The 23,535-nt window shown below is 52.9% G+C and overlaps 1 long non-coding RNA gene across 10 annotated transcripts; it reads right to left on the reverse strand.

The window, feature by feature from the left end:
- Positions 1–14,029: 14,029 nt before the first annotated feature.
- On the reverse strand, positions 14,030–20,078 carry LOC123057785 (uncharacterized). 10 transcript variants are annotated; one of them, XR_006426967.1, is made up of 7 exons: positions 19,070–20,078; positions 18,593–18,690; positions 18,287–18,366; positions 18,062–18,167; positions 17,828–17,934; positions 15,431–17,565; positions 14,030–14,330 (listed from the first exon to the last, which is right to left on the reverse strand). It is a non-coding gene; the product is annotated as an uncharacterized lncRNA (long non-coding RNA). The 10 variants fall into 10 exon arrangements; XR_006426969.1 differs by having other exon boundaries at positions 15,431–17,934; positions 18,062–18,164; XR_006426958.1 differs by having other exon boundaries at positions 15,431–17,934.
- Positions 20,079–23,535: the final 3,457 nt, after the last annotated feature.

The following is a 23,535-nucleotide window of genomic DNA, read 5'->3' on the forward strand; positions in this document are numbered from 1 at the left end:
CCCTCACTCCGCCCCTTCTCGCCCTCCTTCTTCTCTTCGCCGCAGCAACTCTTCGCAGCGCCGTTCCGCCGTCGCTTCGTCTTGCTCCCTGCCGCGGCAACCTTTTGCCACGCCGTTTCGCCGTCGCTTCGTCTTGCTCCCTGCCGCATTGCTCCCATGGCGTTGTCGAGCTCGTGGGATGGCTCCAACATCCACGAGGACCACGTCGAGTTCCTCCACCGGACGCGGCGTCTGCCCGACGAGAATCTAGTGCGGGTTCGTCAAGCGCCGGCGAGGGAGATTTCGTCGGCACCGGAGGAGGGCGAGCGGGTGATCTTCTGCTCGCACTGCCTGCGCGGCTTCGGCCTCCCGGCGAGCGGATTCCTTCGAGCCTTCCTTGAATTCTACCACCTCCAGCCGCATCACCTCACGCCCAACGCGGTGATGCTGCTGTCGGCCTTCGTCACCCTGTGCGAGGGTTTTCTTGGAGTTCTCCCCACGCTCGAGCTCTGGGGGGAGTTCTTCCAAAGCAAGCTCGGCACCGTCGTCGCGGGCGTGCCCGCCCCCTGCGGAGCCTTCATTGCCATGAGGCGGGCGAGTGAGAACAATCCGTTCCCGTCCATTCCGATGATCCAGTCGGTGAAGCTTTGGCAGAAGTCTTATTTATATGTGAAGAACGTCGCCCAGCAAGGCGACTACGTCAACCTGCCGGCTTACGTAGCCGGCCTGCCGGCTGGGAGGCAACCTTCGTGGAGCTACCGGGCCAGGTCGCTGTCTCAGGCCGGGAACACAGCCGTCTCCCGGCTTCGAGTGATGATCCAGTCGGAGGGCCTGACCGGGGCCGACTTGGTGGCCTCCTTCGTGGAGCGCCGGGTTCTTCCGCTCCAAGGCCGGCCTCACATGATCTGCCAGATGAGCGGCCGCTTCAACCCGTGCTGGTTGAGCACCAGGGAGATGCCTCACGCAGAGGTGTCTTACATGGTGAATTACATCTCCAACTGCAAGCTCGCCGAGGATTGGCGATACGGCAAGGAGCCGTATTCCCGCGCCAACCCTCCGCCTTCCGTAAGTTCTTTCTTCTTTTCTTCCTTTTTGTAGCCGGCCTCATGATAGCCGACTCTTGATCAATTGGTTTGCTTTTAGCAGAACCCTCTTCTTCCGCCGACAGCCGGGGCCGCGGGGGTAGAGCGCCAGCTCCTCCCCGACCGCATGGTGGACGACGCCGATGATCCGGACCTGGGAGCGGCCACCATGGAAGACGCCATCGTGGGGGAAGGCGACGAGGCCGGAGGCGCGGGACTCGGGGCCAGCTTCGAAGACTGGCCGGACGACGACGAGGTCGAAGTCGCCCCGCACCGCCAGCCGGCGCCTGATCATCAAGGCGCGGGCTCGTCCGCCGTGCCGGCTGCCCGTGGCGGCGCGCAGAAGCGCCCGGCCGCATCGACCTTCTTCGGCAGCCGGCCGAAGAAATCCAAGGCTTCCATGGCGGCGACCAAGCGGGATGAGGCGGCCGTGAAGGCGGCCCGCTTCCACAAGGTGGTGAAGTAGCCGCAGGCAGTCTCTGCGTAAGTCGTTGAATGTCTTGCGTATATTATTTTTTGTCTTTTTCGTCCGAAGCTCTTCTAAACCTTTCTTTTCTTGCCGGACAGGGCGCCGCTTTCTCTCGAGCGAGGTCCTGACGGCTCCGTAGTCGGGCCGACTGGAGGGTCCTCAAGCTCCCGCCGCGTGGACCCCTGCGCCGACCTTAGGGAGGCCACGAAGCGGAACGCGCGGGAGGCGCGGGAGGAGCGGGAGGCGGCGGAGCGAAGGACTGCCCAGGCGACGAAGGAGCAGGCCGACGCGGCGGCCAAGGCCCGGGCGAAAGCGGCAGCCACGGAGACGGAGGCGGAGGCCTCGCACAACCGGCCTTCGCTGCTTGTTGTTCCCCTCCGCGCCATGGCCCCCAACATTCCCGTGCCCCCGCCGGAGGAGGTCGACCAAGGCCCGCCGGTGATGGAGGGGCGGGAGGACCACGTGATCCTCGTGGAGGGGGCGTCGCAGACGGCGCCGACTGGAGCAGGCCAAAGCGACCAATCAGCTGCGGCGCCAGAGCAGCCGTCCAGGGGCAAGCCAGAAGCAGGGGCCGGCCTCGAGGTGCAGCCGGCATTGCGCCGACGCGCGGGGGGTGGCGCCTCCGCGTCGGAACCGCACCGAGCAGCGGGCGCCAGCCAGACGGCGGAGGCCCTGGAGGCGGCCCGCGCCAGCACATCCGAGTGGACTCCCAGCGGGGTGACGGGCGAGCTGAACGCGACGGCCCAGGAGGTCCGGAACCGGCTTCAAGCTCAGGCCGCCTCGCTGCAGCGATACACTCAAGAGTTTCTCTCGACGCGGGCCATCATCCGGGTGAGTCTTCTGGCCTTTGTTATTTTGTTCTTTTGGTTTCTTCCGTGGGGGCGCGTCAGCGCACCCACTGGGTGTAGTCCCCGAGTTCCGAGCCGGCTACTGCGCAGGCGGCTTAGAACTTACTAGGTTCTGACAACTTAACTTATCCTTGCTTCCTGTATAATCTTTCAGGAGTATCACAACCTCCGTGCAGCCGCCTTCAACTCCCAGGCTCAGAAGCTGGGCAGGAGAACCAAGGACCTGACCAGCAGCCGGAGTGCGTATTTGTTTCGTTCATCTCCTGTGAGGGTGCGTCAGCGCACCCACTCGGTGTAGTCCCCGAGATTCAGGCCGACTGCTGAGCAGCCGGGTCGGATCTTCCTTGACGACTTCACCTTATTAATTTCCTTTGTCTTCATGCTTGCAGGAGCCAATGCCGACTTGAGGGAGCAGCTCAGCAGGGCCCAGGCCGCCCTTCGCGCCAAGGAAGCCGAGTACAGTGCCTTGGTCCTGGAGCGTGACCGCCTGGTCAAGAAGTTGGCCGACCAGGAGGAGAGCCATAAGGAGGCCCTGAAGAAGGCGCGGGACAACGAGGACGCCTTGAAGGCCGAGTTCGAGACCAAAGCGGCGGGCTGGGCTGAAGCGAAGCAGGCGCTGAGCGAGGGCTTCAGCTGTATCGAGGATCTGATCGACGGTAAGCCGCCTTCTTCACTCCCTGCTTGCCCTTTGATCCCTGATTTGTGTTCTGACTTGTGCTGCTTTTTGTTCTCTGTGCAGACTACTTTCTCGGCTACTCCGTCTTCGCCACCCAATCCATCGAGGCCCATCGCGAGGCACGCCGGCAGGCGGGGGCTGAAATCGCGTCGGACGCAAGCCGGGCGCTCGAGGAGCAGCTCTTGGCGGTCCAAGCCCGGCTGCAGCCGGCTCACCGTATGCTCCACCGCCTCCAGCGCGCCGGGGCGCAGGTGTTGGCCGCCCTCTAGCCAAGCGAGACGATTCCCCGCACCCCGAATCGGACTGCCGACTGGCTGGAGGTGGCGGTTGGCTGCTTCGAGGCCTGGAAGGCGTCGGCAGCCCGGCTTGGAGCTGGGCGGGCGCTGGAGTTCGTCCGAGCCTGGTATTCGGGGCTGAACCTGGACCAGCTGCGCACCTGGCGGCTGGAGGCCGACGAAGAGTTGGAGGAGGTGCGGCCGGCTATCGCTCAGCGTGCTTCGACGATCGCCGAGTGTACTAACATCAGCGTCTTCGCTCCTGAGATCAATGACGACGGTGTTGCCTAGCCGGAGGTGTGGTTTGGGCTGGACCTAGCAGCAGGTGAAGACTCGGCAGAGGAGATCGCCTCCAGCGATGAAGGCGAAGACGACGAAGGAGAGGAAGGCGAAGACATTGAGCCGACTGGTGAAGCGGGCAGCCAGCCTCAGCCTGATCGTGCCTCTGGCAACAAGGCGCGTGCTAGCGCGCCCTCTGCGGGAGGCGGTGATCATGCCGAGGTTCGCCAGCCGGCCACTCCTCCAGCCGACACTGCCGTCTCCACCAACCTGCCCGACTCGCCAGTCGCTCCCTTGGCCTAGTCTGCCGTCCTTGTTTTTTCCTGCTTGTTACCTTTTGAACAACTTTATTAAACTTGCGCAGTTCCACCCACTGGGGGTGTATTCGAACTATGTTGAATGCTGGCCGTTTGAAGGTCTTTTATGTAAATATTATTGTGTGTTTGGTTTCCATTCATGTATGCTTTTTATCCTTAGGCTGTTTCCTTTGCCGCCTTCCCCTTCTGGGAAGGCAAGTACTCGAGCTTTCTTAGATTGGAGCGAGGTGAATGGAAGCCGGCCGGCTGGCTACTCTGGTAGCCGGTTGGCGGTGGGAGAAAAACCGGCTTTTGTTATATTAGTCCGTTAGTCCCTAGCCGTTTTTTGTGTGGGCACCCATTCCTGCCTTTAACTCTTGCCAGCCGGACAGCCGGTTCTTCGAACGGCGACTTTTGGCAAGAGAAGGCTTGGGAGCCGGCACACTACTTGTCTGATTGCGGGTAGGACTTCTAATATAACTCCAGGCGGCCAGTCCCCGGGCCGACTAGTCGAACCCGGTGCCGGACGGAAAAAGTGAATGCAATGACAAGGCCATAAGCATGATACTTTTCATTCATAGATAAAAGATGGCAGTCCCCGAGCTCTCCTCGGGGGGCCTATTGTCTCGTACTTAGTACAAAAGTTAGCGTGATACATACTGCATTTCAACTGTAAAACCTTCGGAGGAGGTTGGCGTTCCATGGTCGTTCTGACTCCTTGCCGGAGTCGTCTCTCTTTCGTGCCTTCGGCTTCTGCGCGTCGATCAGGTAGTAGGAGTCGTTGCCTAAGGCTCTGCTGATGACGAAGGGGCCCTCCCAAGGGGCCGAGAGCTTGTGCTGGCCGGCTGTTCGCTGGATCAGCCGGAGCACAAGATCGCCCTCTTGGAAGGATCTTGGCTTGACCTTCCGGCTGTGGTAGCGGCGCAGGCCCTGCTGATAGATAGCGGACCGGCTAAGGGCTAACAGCCGGCCTTCTTCCAGCAGGTCGACGCCGTCTTCTCGTGCTTCCTTGGCCTCGGCTTCCGTGTAGATGGTCACCCGAGGCGAGTCAAACTCGATGTCAGTTAGGATGACCGCCTCGGCACCATATACGAGGAAGAAAGGAGTGAAGCCGGTTGACTTGTTTGGTGTAGTGCACAGACTCCAGAGGACAGCCGGCAGCTCATCAAGCCAACAGCCGGCTGAACGCTCCAGTGGTACGATCAGTCGGGGCTTGATGCCGGAAAGGATGAGGCCATTGGCTCGCTCGACCTGGCCGTTTGACTGCGGGTGGGCAACGGACGCTAGGTCCAACCGGATGCCTTGCGTCGCGCAGAAATGTGCCAAGGCTCCCTTGGTGAAATTCGTTCCATTGTCGGTGATGATGCTATGTGGTACACCGTACCGAGTTGTTATATCTGCGATAAATGTCACGGCAGTCGGCCCATTCAGCTTCTTGATCGACTTTGCCTCAATCCATTTGGTGAATTTGTCCACGGCGACAAGCAGATGTGTCATGCCGCCGCGCGCCGTTTTGAATGGGCCCACCATGTCCAGTCCCCAAACGGCGAAGGGCCAAGTGAGGGGAATGGTCTTGAGTGTTGAAGCCGGCATGTGTTGTTTGGAGCTGAAGAGTTGGCACCCTTTGCAATGTTTAACTAACTCCTTGGCGTCATCCAAAGCAGTCGGCCAAAAGAAACCATGGCGAAAGGCTTTGGCGACGAGTGATCTTGAGGCCGCATGGTGGCCGCATTCTCCTTGGTGGATGTCTCTGAGGATTGCAATGCCCTTCTCTTGCTCGATGCATCACTGGAGGACCCCAGTGACACTGCGCTTGACGAGTTCTCTGTTGACGATTGTGTATGCTCCGGCTCGGCGTTGGACTTGTCTTGCCTCTACTTCGTCAGCCGGCAGATCTTGGTTTATTAGGAAGTTGAGGATGGATTGAGCCCATGATGGAGCTGCGACCTCTTCTATTGCCAAAACGGCTACTGTGACCAGGGCAGGCGGGCTAGGCGGTGAAATGCTTGAGTCGGCCGCCGCCTGCTGTGTTGGTGTAGTATCCGGGCCGACTACCGTAGTCCCCGAGCCAGGTGTGGCAGTCCCCAGGTCGGGCGTAACTACGGAAGTCCTCGAGCCGCCTGCTGATGCCCCCTGGCCGACTATCGAAGTCCCCGGGTCGCCTGCTTGGTTCTTCGAGCCAGACCCGGCCGCGTCGGGGTCAGGCGGCACGAAGATGAAATCGAACTCTGGAGACGGCTTGATAGACGGCTTGAGGAGGCGTTGTAGAGAGACACTGGTTGGTATTGCTTGCCGAGTGGAGCCTATTCGAGCCAGGGCATCAGCTGGCTCATTGTCGGCTCGTGGTACGTGGAGGAACTCACATCCTTCAAAATACCCACTGATCTTCTGAACGAGGAAGCGGTAGCTTGCCATATTTGCGTCCTTGGCATCCCAGTCGCCGGATGATTGCTGGACCACCAAGTCCGAGTCGCCATAACATAGGATCCGGCGAATGCCGAGTTCTTTGGCAAGCCGGAGCCCGTGTATGAGCGCCTCGTACTCGGCCACGTTGTTGGAGGCGGCAAAGTGAATTTGCAGCGTGTATCTGAGCTTGTCCCCTTTGGGAAAGGTGAGGATGACGCCGGCTCCCAAGCCGGTGAGCATCTTGGACCCATTGAAATGCATGCGCCAATGAGTGGAGTCGGGAGCCGGCGGTAGGTACTGGGTCTCGGCCCAGTCGACGAGGAAGTCGGCCAATGCTTGGGACTTGATGGCGGTGCGAGGCTGGTAGAAGATCGTGTAGGGGGCCAGCTCGATGGCCCATTTCGCCACCCGGCCGGATGCATCCCGGCTGCCTATGATCTCGGCCAGCGGGGCGGTGCATATAACCGTGATGGGATGCTCTTGGAAGTAGGGCTTCAGCTTCTTGGCGGCGAAGTAAACGCCGTAGCACATCTTCTGGTAGTGCGGGTAGTTCTGCTTCGAGGTAGATAGCACCTCGCTCAAATAGTACACCGGCCTCTGGACCGGCTGGGCTCGGCCTTCTTCTGGGCGCTGGACTACGATGACGGTGCTGACCACCCGGCTGGTTGCGGCGATGTAGAGGAGCATGGGCTCTTTCTCAGTCGGCGCCGCCAGGACAGGCGGCGTGGTGAGCATCTTCTTCAGCTCGTGAAAAGCTTGGTCGGCTTGGTCATTCCACTCGAAGTGGTTGGTCTTCTTCATGAGGCGGTAGAGGGGAAGAGCTTTCTCTCCGAGCCGGTTGATGAAGCGGTTCAGGGAGGCCAAGCATCCAGTAAACTTCTAGACATCTCGAAGTTTGGTGGGAATCGTCATTCTCTCAATGGCCTTGATCTTTACTGGGTTGCATTCGATGCCGCGTTCGGAGACCAGGAAGCCTAGGAGCTGGCCGGCTGGCACTCCGAACACGCATTTCTCGGGGTTAAGCTTGATTTGGAACCGGTGTAGGTTCTCAAATGTTTCCTTGAGGTCTTCCAGCAAGGTGCCGCGCTTCTCCGTCTTCACCACAATGTCGTCTACGTAGACGTGGGCATTTCTGCCGAGTTGCTTGAGGAGGCACTTCTGCATGCAATGCTGAAAAGTGGCACCGGCATTTCTCAAGCCGAATGTCATAGTTAGGTAGCAGAAGGCTCCGAATGGCGTGATGAAGGCGGTCTTCAGGCGGTCTGCCGGGTCTAACTTTATCTGGTGATACCCTAAGTAAGCATCCAAGAAACTCAACAGCTCGCATCCGGCCGTGGAGTCTATCACTTGGTCAATCCTTGGCAGGGCAAAGGGATCTTTGGGGCAGGCCTTGTTGAGGCTCGTGTAGTCTATACACATGCGCCACTTGTTGTTCTTCTTTAGCACGAGGACCGGGTTAGCGAGCCACTCTGGAAAGAAAACTTCCATAATAAAGCCGGCTGCCAGAAGCCGGGCTATCTCCTCTCCCACAATCCTGTGTTTCTCCTCCGACAGTCGGCGGAGGGGTTGTTTGACCGGCTTTGTGTCTTCTCGGATGTATAGTTTGTGCTCGGCGAATTCCTTCGGAACACCCGGCATGTCCTTGGGGGACCATGCAAAGATGTCCTGATTCTCACGGAGGAAATTGGCGAGCTCGCCTTCCTATTTGCTGTTTAGGTTTGCCCCGATGACGGCAAACCTCTCTGGGTGCTCGGGGTCAAGAGGTATCTTCTTTGTCTCCTTGGCCGGCTGGAAAGATCCTTGAGCATCATGCTCCTTGGGATCGGGGGACAAGGCCAACTGCTTGCCGGCCATGGCCACGACTCGGTCCATCATATTCTTTTCTTCGGCAATCACAAGGGACTCGGCCAGCCGGCTGCTGGCTGCTGCGCACTCAGAGGACTTCTTGTAATCACTGGCTACGGTGATGACGCCTTTGGTGCTTGGTATCTTCATCTTGAGGTATGCATAGTGAGGAACTGCCATGAACCTGGCCAAGGCAGGTCAGCCAAGCAATGCATGGTAGGGCTCTCCAAGTCCACCACTTCAAACCAGATCGCCTCCCGGCGGAAATGCTCCTTGTCCCCAAAAAGTACATCAATCTTGATCTTGCCAATGGGGGCGCAGGACAAGCCGGGTATGATGCCATGGAACACAGTCCGAGTAGGCATGAGTTGCTTCGTCTTGTCATTCAGCTTCTCCATGGTGCCACGGTACAGGATGTTGATGCTGCTCCCGCCGTCTATCAGCACGCGGGAGAAACGGGCAGCGCGTCTATCCGTTGCAAGGGTGGCATCCAAAACCAGCGCATAAGAGCCGGGAGACGGCATCACCTCTGGGTGGTCGGTCCGGCTCCAGCTGATAGGTTTTTCTGACCAGTGCATGTGCTCGGCGGGGTTGGCAGCAACCATGCTGACTTCTTGGTGCTCTCGGCGTTTGCTGCGCCGGTCTTTGGGCTGGCTCGTAAAGATGACATAGGCGGCATGCTCGTCGGGGAACTCATCGTGCACGACTCCGACTGTGGGCCGAGCGGCCGGCGGCTGCGGAGCCGGAGGCGGCAGACCGGCAGGCGGAGGCGGTGCGAGCCCTTCGCCTTTAGAGATTCGGGTGAGCCAGTGGCACTTCCGGGTCATGTGGTTGGACGGCTTCGCGCCGCTGTGGAACTTGTACGGGGCGTCGAGAGTCTGTTCGTAGGAGAAGGTCGGCTGCCAAGCCGGCTTGCCGCCCCTCTGCTTCTTGGGTGCGGGCCGCGCTTCGGGCTGCTCGTCTTCGACTGTGGCCACCTACCGACTGGTGGAGGGCGGCACGGGGCCCTTGCGCTTGTGGTCGTTCTGGTGTGGGCGTCGGCTGGAGTCCCCAGCCGGCGTCTTGGGTGCCGGGTTGAGTACCTTTCCGGACGTGTCTACCCGGAGTTCGGTCTTCATCGAGGAGTCGGCGGTGGCGTACTTGTCCGCTATGACCAAAAGCTCGTCGAGGGTAGTCGGCTCATCGCAGAGGAGCTTGTGCTTGAGGAGGGTGCCTTCTCGGCACCCGGCAGTGAAGTATTCTATGGCTTGCACCTCGTGCACCCCTTCGCAAGAGTTGCGGAGCTCGGCCCAACGCGTGAGGTAGTCGCGAGTGGACTCGGCGGGGCCTTGTACGCACAAGGAGAGCTGTCTGGGCTTGGGAGCCCGCTTGTAGGTGCTGGTGAAGTTGCGGACGAAGGCTTCTGTGAAGTCTAGCCAGCTGTTGATGCTGTATGGCTTGAGGCTGTTGAGCCAGGTCCGCACCGTTCCCTGCAGCATGAGGGGCACGTACTTCATGGCAACGCGCCTGTTGCCGCTGGCTATGCTAACCGCCATGGAGTAGTCGATCAACCAATCTTCCGGCTTCATGGAGCCGTTGTACTTGGGCGTGTCTCTTGGGAGCAAGAACCCTTTGGGGAAGGGCTCGTCGTGGATGCAGGGGCCGAAGCAAGGCGGGCCGACATTGTCTTCTTCTTCTAGCACCAGGGATCGTGCCAGGCGGTCGATCCGATGGCGGGCGTCGTTCTCGCCGACTCCTTCGCGGTGACCTAGCCGGCCGCTGAGAGTCGGATGAGCAACAGGCGGCGGGGTGGGATATCTCTTCCCATGGGGCCGGGGCGGAGGCGGGTTGCCCCGCCACTCCACGGCCCGAGGGTGGCCTTTTGTGTCTCGCTCGATGGAGATTCGGGTTCGGCTTCGGCTGGCAGCCGGCTCTTCCTCGCGCCGCGCGCGGGTTTTGCCCATAGTCGGCGTCCGGGACGTCGCGCCGTGATCTCGGCGTGGGGGAGGGCTTTTCGCGCGGGCATCGGCTTCGTGCCGCCGCGCGGCCGCATCGATCAGCTGTTGGATGCGTCGGGTCATGTGGGGGAGTTCTTTGGCCCCCAGCCCATCCAGCTCGTCTACGGCCGCCTGGGCGGCGCGCAGGTTCTCGAGCGGAGTGGCGTAGACTGGGCGGTCGACTCCTAGCGTATCGGCGACGACAGCGTCGCGCTGTCTGACAACGTCGGCCTGGCTGGGCCCGCCTGGGGGCGGCGTGCCAAAGGCGGCGCGGTCGGCCTCGCGTCGGTGGGCCTCAGCGAGGCGTCTCATGGAAACCAACTTCCGGCCCTCCGCGAGGAGGGCAAGGCGGCGAGCTTCCGGTGCTTCAGCGTCGGCATCGGCCGGGAGGGGGATGGACAAGTCGTGGACCACCGCATGCGGGGCGTCGTGGGCGCTTTCGTCGGAAGCGCCGCCGTGGCCGATGACCATCACCTCGGTGGTGACAGCGTCGTAGCCATCGGCCCGGGGAAGCGGGTCGTTGTAGATCGCGACATCGGTGGGGAAAGTGTCGAGTGAGGCTGTGTCGGAGTCGACAGGCATCGGATCGGTGGAGCCAACCGACTCCAAGTCCACGACAGGCTCGCCGGAGACGTGGAGCTGGCCGAGGAGGTTGACGAGGTGGTCGGTGCCCGCGTCGGAGGCGAGCTCGTCGGAGATGAGGGTCTTGTCAAGGAGATCGGCGAGGCTGCTCGTCGCACAGATGTTGGTGACGCCTTGTAGCGCGTCGTGGCAAGCACCATCGAGCGTGCCGGGCTGGCTACGCTCGCGGGGGCGGAAGAGGGTTCCCGTCCAGAACAGGTCTCCGGACGACGGTGCACCTGGCCCCATGTTGGGCGCCAAATGTCGGGTGGTAGGTGCGACATATGCCAACGGGTGGCTTATCATTGTGAGAGCCAATAAGACGTCGCCGGTGCCTAGAAACGGGATGAGGCGAAGACATGCACGCCGGCGAATCTTACCCAGCTTCGGGGCTCTCCGTGGAGATAACACCCCTACTGCTGCTCTGCAGGGTCTCCGCATGATCACTAGATGAATAAGTAGCTACACGATGCTCCTTGAGCTGTTTGGCGAGAGGAGGAAAAAGGGCAAGGCTCGCTCTCTTCTCCCTACGTGGTGTCTAAAACTAGCAGGGATCGATCTCTCTTTGCATGGATGCCCCGGGGGGTTTATATAGGCCTACCCCCCGGGGCACAATGGTAATCCGGCCGGGCGTGGGGCCCAGCCGTCTGTGTCTACGCTCTCCGGCTTCTGCGCCGGCTGCTGGGGCCCGCCGGCTTGTGGGTCCCATCGGCTGCCGGCTCCTTGGTCGACAGGCAGGCCCCACTGTCCAGGGCCTAGTCGGCGGCTGGTTACTGTTGCTTAATCTTGGTGACGAGGGCTTCGCCGAGGTGGGCATGGCTACAGTGCCGCCGCCCGGCGGGCGATCGCTGTAGCCTCACCGCGTCTTGTCTCCTTAATGGGGCGTCTTCTTCGAGGGAGGTGGCAAGCCGGCTGTGGGGAGCCGGCTCTATCTTGAGCCGACTGGGGGAGGCCTGGCCGCCTTCGGGTGTCTCTCTGCCGGAAGGGGCCCACCGCCCGCGGGCCGCGCCGGCGGTCCGTTGTGGTTGACATCAGGGTCATCGTGGCAACAGTGCCGCGCCGGACGGGTCATGGCCACCCGTACGGCGCACTGTGCCAGGCGTGCTCCGGGATTCGGGGGTGGCAGGCTTCGCTGTAGCCACGCCCCGTCACATCGACGTTATGTGAATGCAGACTTCGAGGGTACGATCTTGACCGCTTTATGGGAGCCGGCTTCTTGGAGTCGGCCCTCTCGCGACCGGCTTCTCAGAGCCGGCCCTCCCGCGGCGTTTCTTCATGAGGGCTAAAGTCGGGCCGCCTTCCGATAGCCGGCCTGGAGACAGCCGGCAAGGGGAAGGCGGCCCTGTGTCTTGGATTCTTGAGGGCCGAATCGGCCCCGCGCCGCCCTGGGGCGGTCGGTCTCCATGACCGCCGTTGGGGGCCGCGCCGCCCGTATTTAGGATTCGTCCGCTAGTCATGTTGATCGGCTGCCCTAAAGAGTCTTTTCCGGATCAATTGGTCCGAGTTTTTCTCTCTCGTCGGTCGTTTGATCGGTGTTCTTTTTTGGTTTTCCGATCTACGATCGGTTTGCGTCGCCCGCCGCCGTTCGTCATCTACAACGCGTGTTTTCTCCATCGACATCTTCATCAGCCACAATGATCGACCGTATCACCACGTTCGAGTCCTCATATTGGGCAGCGCATCAGGTGCGGTCGTGCGGCCGCTGCTCGCACCGTCCGCAGGCCCGTCGATCCGCGCCGCAAGGCCACTCATGCGGCCGAATGTGCATGGGATTACTTGGCCGCGCGCTTGATCCGTTGGTGCACTCACGTGGCCCAGGGCACTTAGGCCTTGTACAATGGAAGGTGCTTAGGAGAGATGCTTAGAAAAATAAACCAGGATTTTCTTAAGCCCCGGTGCTTATTGGTACAGGATAGATGCTTAACTAAGCGTCTCTCGTATAAAAATAGGCACCGGTGCTTCAGAAAAAAAAACCCGGTTTATTTTTCTAAGCAACTCACTAAACATCTCCCGTTGTATAGGGTCTTAGCATATCATGCGGGTGCCTACGCTGTTGCATCTCATCGAGTGCTATCCTTGCATGCATGCACGATGTCCGGTGTAGCTTTACAGCACAATGCGTGACGATTCTGCCCCATCCGCCCTGTGATTTGTTGATCTCTTCTGTCGCGTCTTCGGTCTGATCGGCTGTCTGCGCGTAGGTTCGCAGGTCCTATGAAGATTGTCTTTGAGTATATCGCGTCATCATTGTTGAGTATGTATTTTGTACTGTATATATATTGGAGTTGTGGCCCACCTCCTAGTCTTGTACTAGTAGAGTGCCCGTGCGTTGCTACGGGCTTATCAAAATAATATCATCTTGTAATCTTCAAATTTATGTCCATGAACATATTATAACCTAATAAAAGGAAGGATGAAAATACCATATTGCAATGTTCAATATCTTTTTTCATTTGTCAATGAGATATAACCAAAATAATCATTCTGTACATGCAAGATAGTAAAAAAAAATTACTTCTTAGGAGCATGTGTGCTTTGAGCCTTGAAGAATACATTTGTTCTTGTACTTCACTGCATGAAATGTATTCGGTATATTGGCATATAAGCATGCTTTGCACCTCTCCTTTTGATCTACCCACCTGTTCCATTGTTTGAAGAATAGTATATGGCTATATAGACTCCACTGGAGAGAATACATTATGCAATTCCCCCGTGTCTGTTAAATAATCATGTAAAAGAAAAGAGAATAAAAGTAAAAGTGAGTCTAATGATAGAAATGAGTAAGAAAATGAAAATTTGAAAATAAAGGATCTTAGGGCATCTCCAATGTTGTCCGCTAAAACGGACAAACTATTGTGTGATCATATTTATGTTTTCATAGCATGCAGGTGAACGAATTCGGAATATCAATATAAGCATGGATAAAATGATGAAAGCATATCACGTGAGTAGCGACTGTTATAGCTCTTGTTCTCTTATTTCATCTTATTGCATTTTTATTAGCCTTTGAATACACCAGTGTTTGCAGATAAACCTTTTCTGTGTGATCGGCGGCTACATTAATATTTTGTCAAGAGATGTCTATCTAGGTTTGTTTGCCGAACCATTGCTCGATGCCCAGTACTCGATAAAAAAACTAAATTATCCACTTCGAATTAATCTTTCAAATTGATTAGGAAGTAGAGATAGTATATATTCCCGTGATGGACGCGGAGGAGAAGAAGCCGGAGGAGAAGGTGGGGTTGGCCATGGAGCGAAGGAGAAGAAGCCGGAGCGATGGAGGTGGATGAGGGGGAAAATAGAACTAAAAGACATGTACGCAAGAATTTCTTAGAGGTTGATCATTGCATCGTGACAAGAGCAAACCTTGCCTAGACCGGCAAGATTCAAAGCAACAAGCCATAGATGTTTGGTTCACGCCTGACACTTCCCCTGTTGGTGCCGCCACCTAGCGTCCAGCTTGCTTTCTTCACCTTTACTTTGTTCATGCCACCCCCCAATCCAATCAACAGATGAGTTGATTGCCCATCCATCTTCTAAAAAAAAGTTGATTGCCCATCCGGCCACTTCTCTGTTTCCTGTCAAGCAACCATGGACGGTGTGTTGGAAAAACATCATAGAACATGTAAGCATCACATCACTGGCATAGACCCTACAATTCAAGATTTTAGTCCAAAAATAAAATAGATGTTGTAAGACTACTTTCAAGATAAAACCTCTTAAATTCATCATAAAAAGGATTGATTGACTGGTTTTAGTACTGCACGCGCAACCATGTGTGCATATGATTAAAGCACACGAGAGAAAATATCTCTTTGGACAAAAAACTTATATAGAACATTCCATGGTAGATGACTGATAAAAAGGAACAAACAAACCAATGAACTCCGATCTGATGAGAAGAAATAAACAAACAACCATTTCTAAAATGTAAAAGAAACTAACACTCTCAGTAAAATAAACTAAAAGTTGCTGACAAGCATTACATGTATATAGAACAAAGATTTATTCACTCTAAATTTTACAGAAATTTGGCTCATGTAGGAGGATGCTTTTTAGAACTTATTACTGGCCAACTAAATAACAATGCATTAAATAGCACACCGCCTATATCCGCCTAGATAAATACACAAAAGAAGGGATGCACAAAGAAGGGAAGCACAATGCAATTAATGCCCATAATAAGCAATATATGCTCCCTCTACAACTTAGACAGACTGGAACATATTTTCTACCAAAGACGGGAGGCCAAATCCCATACTCACTATGCAACGCTAAAGGTCATTAGTGTTGACCACAAGAGTTAATAATATTCCATCATGCTAAAGATCATTTAGTTTATAACTGGCAACAGCGATGACAACACCAGTAGCCTTCCCTGTGAACGCCTCCAAAGACGTAACATTTTGTGAAGTGACTCAAGTATCTCGTTAATGAGGCAAACAACAATATTCCTTGCAAGAATTAAATATCAAGTTGCAAAATTTGTATTACCACGGTTGAATACTCAAGGCATATTATGTTACTGACATGGCTAGATAATTACCTAGTTTTCTCAACCTTAGCACAAAAATCAATGTAAGCTCGATCCATACCTACATCTAGCTGAGTATTGTCTAACAGTTCATGATCTACCATTAGAGAGCATATGTGAAACTCCGAACCAACCACGACTTACCTCAAAGCTACCCACACTTTTCCCTTCTCCATACACATAATTGAGGAAGCGGCACTACTTCTCATCAGTTTCACCTTAGCCTCCCGTTGTCACTCACCTCCTCACCATTGCCGCTTGCGGCCCTAGGAAGTGGATGTGGTGACCTGTAGCAACCAATAACATAACTTTAGGCCTGCAAGATATTTAGGAGTCAGCCCTTGACTTCTATCCGAATGAAGCACCCACAACACTTCGCCCTTGGCCTCCCTGCCTCGCCCTTGACCATATTTGTCGACTTTTGTCATCCAATGAGGCCCCCTGTCGGTCCGCGGAGCATTCCAAACTATCATTTTCCCGCAAACCAGAACAAATCTGGAGGAGCTGTGTAGCAGTTTGGACCTTTGCATGTCCAACTAAAAAACACCACGTGGTCCCTCTATCTTCCCCCTCCCCCACCCAGACACAACACACACACACCACACGCAGCCACCGGTGAGGCAAGCCATGCCACCACCAGCTCCCTCTCCCTCGTCTCGCCTATCCCAGCCGCCTTGTCACGCCGTGGTCGGCCTCGGCTCCGACAAGCCCCATGTCGGCCATAAACCGCACGACCAGCTCCGCCTCTAGCCGCCGCTAGCCATGCCTCGTCACAAGCCGCTGCTCTAGTTGCCCTCCAACCACCACCACGCATAGCTTGAACTTCTTGATCATCTAATGGTTGGCATGATACTGGGTCCTAGTGTCATTCCGGCCATGATTTTGTTAAACTAAAACAAGATTGTGTTAATAAAAAAGAACCTTTCAAGGATTCCACAATCTAGAATCGCTGTTATTTAGCAAAAGAAGAGGATGTGTAATCCAAAAGAATAAAATAATACCAACCAACCAGCTAGGACCCTGTAAACATAACCTCCTAGGAGGCATGTACTTTCCCACCTTTTCAATGCAATGAAACGCAAAATCGCTTTGCGCTTTCTCGAATTTTTTTAATAATAATACCAACCAATAAATATAACCAGGTCAAAAAGATATAAATAAGGCTGTAAAGAACAAAATAGCTTTAGAGCCGAGTCATGAAAAATTGGCTAACAATCTTTGTCCTCGAGTAGTAAGTTGCAGAAGGTTTATGTCTACTGCGCAAATACAAGGTAAAGGGTGATATCAAAGTTCTTGGAACCACTACATGTGAAAGCTATCAGAGTTAAACACCAAAAGTACCTTATAAAAAGTCACTGTATCCAAGGTTAGCCTTCCTAGAACAAGTATTACTGGATAACCGTATACCATTGACTTAGGACCATGAAGAAGGTTTTTGCGCAAACCTTCTCGAGAGTACACTCATACCAAAACAAGTCGTACTTACACTGCGTAGTACCATAGCTCGCGCGCAAACCTCTATCTGTTAAATGTACCAATTCTTTAAAAAAATCCTAGTACTACTATTTTTAGTTTATATAGAATGCACCCTTTATTCTCACTTCACTACTGTACCTTTTGTCGACATATATGCCATATTACATAAAACTTCCTGGACTTTTACCTTAGATATCAGCTGTCGTTAACATTTGCCGAAAAAATACTTCTAAAAAAATACCAATATAGAAACAAGAATTCAGAAGATGCAACATGAATTGAGGGTTCAGGTAGGGGAGTGTGTCTAAGTAAGCGTACACACATACAAGAATAATTTGTGTCTTAGGAGCATATTGTAGTAAGTTAAGCAAATAAGGGCTGGAGAACAATGCTCTAAGAACCAGTATTCAAGATGAGATGCTCCTACAAATAACAAAGGTCAAATGTTGAGTTGTGCATAACCTGGCACATTGGATATTTACTTCCATTGATCCTACATCGTTTGGAAACATCATTTTTTAACATGGAAATACTCAGAATCAGGTCAATGGAGCAATAGGAATAGATGTTGGGGAAAGAAACATGTGTGATCTTTGAATAAGCCAAAACATGTTTGAGATTTGCAGTAGTGATAACATCTATGACTTACTGTCTCCATCAATGTAAGAATAGAACAAAGCAAACCACACATGTAAGGAACAGGGATTAACGCATTGAACTAACTTCCTCATGGAACGGAGGGAGGCGACCATATTCAGCTCATTTCGGAATAAATGATGATCCAAAGTCATCAACGAAGGACCCTGATTCAACATTTGATTTGTCACTAATTATGCTCTACTACTGTAAGTAACACATACAAAGTTTAAAACAAAATCAGAATCACCAATCAGCTAGATGCATAGCTTGAATACTCAAACCAATAAAAGGAGGAGGTGAGCAGTGGACCATTTGAAGCACAAAGAATTAGTGTGCAAGATTGCATACTGGGATTTATAACTGAGCATGCAAATAAAGATAAATAACTCAGAGACTGATACGATAAACAATTGTGAGGTATAGCACCTGGGGAAGCCAACAGCCTTCCAGTAAAACTATCTCCACGATGAACAAATCAATTAATTATGCACATGAATAGCGGTTGACAAAGATGCTTCCCATAACCAAACCGACTGCAAAGAGAATGTGATAATAAGCCCCTGTATGTGCCAGACTGCTTTCATCTTCTTGCATTTGAGAAAATTGTGCCCCCATCTTCATCTAACCGAGAGAACATGGAGCTTGGATGGGTTCAGTTACCTTCATCAGATGACAGGTTTGGATGGCACGCTACACTGGCCATCCACTATGGGCTGCAAGCTTACTGTCTCCATCATGCTCCTGATCTTGCCCTCGCGGAGAGCTTCTTCTCATCCAAATGTAAGCAGCCACCAAATTATAGAACAAAAATTCCAAGTAAGAATGGAAGTATAGAACAAAGCTAACCACACATGTAAGGAACAGGGATTAACGCATTGAACTAACTTCCTCATGGAACGGAAGGAGGCAACCATATTCAGCTCATTTCGGAATAAATGATGATCCAAAGTCATCAACAAAGGACCCTGATTCAACATTTGATTTGTCACTAATTATGCACTGCTACTGTAAGTAACACATGCAAAGTTTAAAACAAAATCCGAATCACCAATCAGCTAGATGCATAGCTTGAATACTCAAACCAATAAAAGGAGGAGGTGAGCATTGGACCATTTGAAGCACAAAGAAGTTGTGTGCAATATTGCATACTGGGATTTACAACTGAGCATGCAATAGTGAGAATACACTAACCGATTAGTCATGTAGACTGAGCACAATATCTTCAGGCTTCACGCCCAACAACTCACAAGCCTCTAAGAACATTGTTGGACTTGAGTTTCTGCTGCAACCTGTTAGTAGAGAAAGCAGAGAACAAATTTTAATGGTGAAGATTAATAGGAAAACTGTAGGTAGAACTTGCATACAAAGTTAACAGGCTACATGGTCAAGGTTCAGTCAACAGGCTTAGGTAAGGCGGCTCCTCTGTAAATGGGTGCCCACATCAGCAGGTATAGCAACTACATTAAACCAGTGGTCACAATTCAGGGCCTCTAAAAGTTTCTGCTACAACTTGTTAGTAAAAAATAATGTGTTCATTAAACATCATTGTCCCTGTAAAAATCAAGGGTGTACTGGCACTGATAGATAGCTAAAATGAACCACAAAAAATCAAGGTTGTAGTGTTACCAATGGATAGCTAAAATGAACCACAAAAAACTTTAATCTAACCTTGTTCAATCGGGTGTATCTCCTTGAACCCTGAACAGCTCCGCATGAGTAACTCCGCTCCTTCATCTTGAAAGATAAAATGCCAGTAAAACATGACTGATATATATTCAGCTGAAAGAAACTAAAACACATTCATAAGCCTACTATATGGCAAATTCGATCGAACCAAGTTGGGCATATATGAAATAAATTAGGTTGGATCAGTAATCGCCCCCTACAAAGAGAAGCAACTGATCTACTAATACATGGAAGATCATACAATCTTGCACAAAATCAACAAATCAGACTCTTTTCTTTCACCAAACGTGAAACATTGAGTGTACCCTGCATATAGAACAAGACCAAGATCAATAGATGCCTGTAAAATGGAGACCACCAAATCTGATTCAAACACAAAAGAAAAAAGAAGAGCTTATGTTATCCGCATCGAGGGATCCTTTGGCGCGGTCGAGCTCCGCATCCTTCGCACGAAGCTCCGCCTCCAGCTTGCGCGCCGTGATCTGGTACGTCTTGAGCAGATGCCGCTGCTCCTCAGCATGCGCGGAGAGGGCGGTGTTGCCCGCGGCCGCGGCGTCCCTGGCCGCGCCTGCGGGATCCTTGAGGAACCTCCGCTTGGTCTCGGACAACTTGGTGAGCTCCGCGACCACGGCAGCGTCCGCGGACTGAATGGCCTCCGCATCATAGGGGAACTGCGCGAGCTTCAGCTGCGCGTAGGCCGCCTTGACGGCCGAGACGCCCGCGAACAGATTGGCGAGGAGGGAGTCCGCGGCGGCCGGCGGCGAGGGCTCCTCCTGCTGCGCCCCGGCGGTCTTCTTCTCCGCGGCATTCCGGAAGAACGCGTCGAGGGAATACGGCGCCAAGGGAGGCGGTGGCGTCTCCCCAGGGTGGCGGCGTCTCCCCTCGGCGGCGGCGACGTCTCCCCTCGGACAGCGGCGGTGGTGGCAACGAAAGAGCACCTATCCAGAGGCTGGAGATCGGGGATGGGATCGAGAGGCTGGTTTTTTGCGGGGTGGGGTGGGGTGGTGTAACCCCTCGACGTCTCGAGGCAAGACTTAGAGGCATAACCGTATTGAAAGCAATGTCGCAAGTTAGGCAATTATCACAACATCCCATGTAATATAGATAATAAAAGGGGAGATACATAGTTGGCTTAAGCTCGCCACGTCAATCAAAGTACATAAATAGCATTACATCAACCAAACACTCATGGCCCGACTACGGCGCCAAAATGAAAGATAAACCCAACATGCGACACGGTCCCGATCACCCCAACTGGGCACCACTACTGATCATCAGGAAAAGACACATAATATCGGTGTGAGTCCTCGTCGAACTCCCACTTGATCTCAAGCGCGTCATCTGAAACGGAGTCATCAGGCCCTGCATCTGGTTTGGAAGTAATCTGTGAGCCACAGGGACTCAGCAATCTCGCACCCTCGCGATCAAGACTATTTAAGCTTATAGGTAAGGCAAGGTAATATATGTGGAGCTGCAGCAAGCGACTAGCATATATGGCGGCTAATCTGTTCGCAAAAGAGAGCGAGAAGAGAAGGCAAAGCGCGAACGGATAACTAGAGGACAACATGCGGCAAGCATTACTCCAACACCGTGTTCGCTTCCCAGACTCCGCCGAGAAGAGACCATCACGGTAACTCACACAGTTGATTCATTTTAATTAAGTTAAGGTTCAAGTTATCTACAACCGGACATTAACAAATTCTCATCTGCCCATAACCGTGGGCACGACTTTCGAAAGTTCAAATCCCTGTAGGGGAGTCCCAACTTAGCCCATGACAAGCTCTCACGGTCAACGAAGGAATAGACCTCCTCCCAAGACATTCCGATCAGACTCGGTATCCCGGTTCTACAAGACACTTTGACAAGTTAAAACCAATCCAGCAACACCGCCCGAATGTGCCGACAAATCCCGATAGGAGCTGCACATATCTCGTTCTCAGGGCACACTCAGATTGTCTAAACTTCCGGTAGGCCATCCCAGAGTTGCCCCTGGTGGCCACCGGCGGCTGACGAGGTGGACCAACACTCAGAGGAGCACTGGCCCGGGGGGGTTTAAAATAAGATGACCCTCGGGCTCCGGAAACCCAAGGGAAAAAGAGGCTAGGTGGCAAATGGTAAAACCAAGGTTGGGCATTGCTGGAAAATCTTTAATCAAGGCGAACTATCAAGGGGTTCCCATTATCACCCAACTGCGTAAGGAACGCAAAAATCCGGGAACATAACATTGATATGACGGAAACTAGGGCAGCAAGAGTGGAACAAAACACTAGGCGAGAGGCCGAGCCTTCCATCCTTTACCAAGTATATAGATGCATTAAGATAACAAGGCAATATAATGATATCCCAACAAGTAAATAATGTTCCAACAAGGAACGGTCTCCAATCTTCACCTGCAACTAGCAACGCTATAAGAGGGGCTGAGCAAAGCGGTAACATAGTTAATCAACGGTTTGCTAGGACATGGTGGGTTAGAGGTTTGACATGATAATTTGGGAGGCATGATAAGCAAGTGGTAGGCATCGTAGCATGGGCATAGCAACATAGCGAGCATCTAGCAAAGCGAAGATAGTAGTGATTTCGAGGGTATGATCATCTTGCCTGCAAAGTTGTCAGAGTTGACTGGATCCTCGAAAACAAACTCAACGGGCTCCTCGTTAGCGAACTCGTCTCCCGGCTCTATCCAAACAAGACAAACAAGCAACAAGGGCACAATCAACCACGTGCAAACTCAAACAACATGATGCAAAGATGGTATGCTATGCGGGATGCGATATGGGATGCATATGCAAGATTTGACAAGGAATGCATGAACTTGGCCTCAACTTGGAAATCCAAGTGTTCCACTGGAAAGGTGAGGTGAAACCGCTTGAAAACGATATAAAGAACGCCGGAATCGGAGTTACGGTTTAGAAATGGCAAGCGATTCAAATATGACCACGTTCTGCGATTTACAGCCAGTAGCCAACTAGATGCAACAAGATGAACATGCTACAGCACCCAAACATGGCATCAAAATACATGGCAGGGATCCATTCACGATTCTTAACAAAAGAGGAACCTGAGCTACGGCCAATTCATCCATTAACAGGTTCAAACAAGCATGGCAAAAATGCATTTGGCAAACAGATTTCAGACTTAGTGAAATTAACACTTGTCTGGAATTTCATATCAGATAGCACTCTTTGGAGCATGAAAGCTATATGCTACAGGAGCTGAACATGGCAAAGTAAAGCATGGCATGGAGCTACTCAAAGAGCTTAACAAAAGTCCCTTAGTTACCTTGAGCCAAAAGGGATCAGAAAATACATTTGCAAGCATGTGAACATGGCAAAAACATAATCAGTTCTCAGACTTAGTGAAAAACTGGAGCATGCTGAAACAGATATCAAGTAGGCATGTTTACGAGCTCGATGCACTCACTACAGAGCAAGTCATGAGAAACTAAGCATACACCCATCAACAATACACAAAATACAAGCTAGACATGGCAAGAACAATAACATAGCATGCACGGATCGACTACAACATCCTCGGCAAAATCGCTAACAAGTAGACAATCTGCCCAGATTCACGAAATAGCAAAAGTAGAGCTCAATTGACTTAAGTTAGGGTGTTTCATAATTGCAAACAAAGACATGGATGGATAGAGCACTACAAGATTAACAAAACATCCTTACTGATCATCCTCAAAAGAGGCACGGATCACTAGGAAATGACATGAACATATGGCATATTGAGATAAACAGATCAAGGACTTAGTGGAAATGCTAAGTCCCTGAAATCAGCATTAACAAATGCTCCACTTTGTAAGCTTGTGCTAGTTACCACACACATCACAAAAATACATGGGTTGCACCTCTAGATAGATGGCAAAACATATGACAAAACTCATGAAGAGCTCAGGGGCATATCATGCACCCAATAATCATGGCAAAAATGACAAATATCTAAATGGAGCAGCAGATCTGACAATTATCTCAAATAGCATTCTTCTAACAGCATTTCGGGCATCAAGATGAACTCAAATGAAAATTATGCAATGAGATGAAATGATGTCCTCTCTGAGATGAACATTTTTATATGCTATATGCCCAAAACAGAGCTACGGGTGCAAAGTTACGATGCGATGAACAAGGGCATTTGAATCTGGAAAACCAGGGACTTAGAAGAAAATATACCCTCCGGATCTAGGGTTCCTCGCGGGCACGCAAACCGAGGTCACTCCGGCGAGGTCAACTTGCTCCGGCGAGGTCGGCACGTCGGCGGGGAGGTGAAGGAGAGGCGAGGCCGGCCTCTCCCCGGCCAGATCTGACGGCGGGCGGCGGCGGGCGCCCTTGGCGACGGCTCCCGAGGCGCGGGGAAGGCGAGGGGGCGCGGGGCTGCCGGCGACGAGCTCCGGCGAGCTTGCGGCCGGTGTCGATGGCGGGCGGCGGAGGCGACGATCGGGC

The sequence above is a fragment of the Triticum aestivum genome, chromosome 1A (genome assembly GCF_018294505.1).
Source record: "Triticum aestivum cultivar Chinese Spring chromosome 1A, IWGSC CS RefSeq v2.1, whole genome shotgun sequence".
Lineage (NCBI taxonomy): Eukaryota > Viridiplantae > Streptophyta > Magnoliopsida > Poales > Poaceae > Triticum > Triticum aestivum.